Source organism: Palaemon carinicauda, chromosome 10 (assembly GCF_036898095.1).
Source record: "Palaemon carinicauda isolate YSFRI2023 chromosome 10, ASM3689809v2, whole genome shotgun sequence".
Classification (NCBI taxonomy): Eukaryota; Metazoa; Arthropoda; class Malacostraca; order Decapoda; family Palaemonidae; genus Palaemon; species Palaemon carinicauda.
The window spans coordinates 150,870,417-150,872,916 of record NC_090734.1 but is presented as its reverse complement, the minus strand read 5'-3'; positions in this window follow the sequence as shown (position 1 = coordinate 150,872,916).

Below are 2,500 nucleotides of genomic sequence, written 5' to 3'. Positions count from 1 at the left end.
CTATAACACTGAGGACTTATGCTGGCCAGCAGAAATCTGGTACTATAACACTGATGACTTAGGCTGGCCAGCAGAAATCTGGTACTATAACACTGAGGACTTATGCTGGCCAGCAGAAATCTGGTACTATAACACTGATGACTTATGCTGGCCAGCAGAAATCTGGTACTATAACACTGAGGACTTATGCTGCCCAGCAGAAATCTGGTACTATAACACTGAGGGCTTATGCTGGCCAGCAGAAATCTGGTACTATAACACTGAGAGTTTATGCTGGCCAGCAGAAATCTGGTACTATAACACTGAGGACTTAGGCTGGCCAGCAGAAATCTGGTACTATACACTGAGGACTCAGGCTGGCCAACAGAAATCTGGTACTATAACACTGAGGACTTAGGCCGACCAGCAGAAATCTGGTACTATAACACCGAGGACTTAGGCTGGCCAGCAGAAATCTGGTACTATAACACTGAGGACTTAGGCCGGCCAGCAGAAATCTGGTACTATAACACCGAGGACTTAGGCTGGCCAGCAGAAATCTGGTACTATAACACTGAGGACTTAGGCTGGCCAGCAGAAATCTGGTACTATAACACCGAGGACTTAAGCTGGCCAGCAGAAATATGGTACTATAACACTGAGGACTAAGGCCGGCCAGCAGAAATCTGGTACTATAACACTGAGGGCTTCTGCTGGCCAGCAGAAATCTGGTACTATAACACTGAGGACTTAGGCTGGCCAGCAGAAAATCTGGTACTATAACACTGAGGGCTTCTGCTGGCCAGCAGAAATCTGGTACTATAAACACTGAGGACTTAGGCTGGCCAGCAGAAATCTTGGTACTATAACACTGAGGGCTTCTACTGGCCAGCAGAAATCTGGTACTATAACACTGAAGACTTAGGCTGGCCAGCAGAAATCTGGTACTATAACACTGAGGGCTTCTGCTGGCCAGCAGAAATCTGGTACTATAACACTGAGGACTTCTGCTGGGCCAGCAGAAATCTGGTACTATAACACCGAGGACCTCTGCTGGCCAGCAGAAATCTGGGTACTATAACACTGAGGACTCAGGCTGGCCAACAGAAATCTGGTACTATAACACTGAGGACTCAGGCTGGCCAACAGAAATCTGGTACTATAACACTGAGGACTTAGGCCGACCAGCAGAGATCTGGTACTATAACACCGAGGACTTAGGCTGGCCAGCAGAAATCTGGTACTATAACACTGAGGACTTAGGGCCGGCCAGCAGAAATCTGGTACTATAACACCGAGGACTTAAGCTGGCCAGCAGAAATATGGTACTATAACACTGAGGACTAAGGCCGGCCAGCAGAAATTTGGTACTATAACACTGAGGGCTTCTGCTGGCCAGCAGAAATCTGGTACTATAACACTGAGGACTTGGGCTGGCTAGCAGAAATCTGGTACTATAACACTGAGGGCTTCTGCTGGCCGGCAGAAATCTGGTACTATAACACTGAGGACTTCTGCTGGCCAGCAGAAATCTGGTACTATAACACTGAGGGCTTCTGCTGGCCGGCAGAAATCTGGTACTATAACACTGAGGACTTAGGCTGGCCAGCAGAAATCTGGTACTATAACACTGAGGGCTTCTGCTGGCCGGCAGAAATCTGGTACTATAACACTGAGGACTTCTGCTGGCCAGCAGAAATCTGGTACTATAACACCGAGGACTTAGGCCGGCCAGCAGAAATCTGGTACTATAACACCGAGGACTTAAGCTGGCCAGCAGAAATATGGTACTATAACACTGAGGACTAAGGCCGGCCAGCAGAAATTTGGTATTATAACACTGAGGGCTTCTGCTGGCCAGCAGAAATCTGGTACTATAACACTGAGGACTTAGGCTGGCCAGCAGAAATCTGGTACTATAACACTGAGGGCTTCTGCTGGCCGGCAGAAATCTGGTACTATAACACTGAGGACTTCTGCTGGCCAGCAGAAATCTGGTACTATAACACTGAGGGCTTCTGCTGGCTGGCAGAAATCTGGTACTATAACACTGAGGACTTAGGCTGGCCAGCAGAAATCTGGTACTATAACACTGAGGGCTTCTGCTGGCCAGCAGAAATCTGGTACTATAACACTGAGGACTTCTGCTGGCCAGCAGAAATCTGTTACTATAACACCGAGGACTTCTGCTGGCCAGCAGAAATCTGGTACTATATCACTGAGGACATCTGGTGGCCGACAGAAATCTGGGGCCAATAGCTCAACATTACATCGATAACCACTTTTATCGCTATTCTTTTCTTATTTAAGGGTCGCGTACGCTTTTAAGGATTAAAGGTATGACAAATTGAATTTTGAATTTCCATTTATAGTAGGTTTTATATCTAATTTACTTATCTATCACATGGTGTCATCGTTTTATGTTATTCCTTCTCTAATATTTTGGACAAGCTTTGGTAAGATTAGATTTCGGCACATTGTGATGGTTAATTCCCCGTTTTTAATAATAAACATTGAAAGA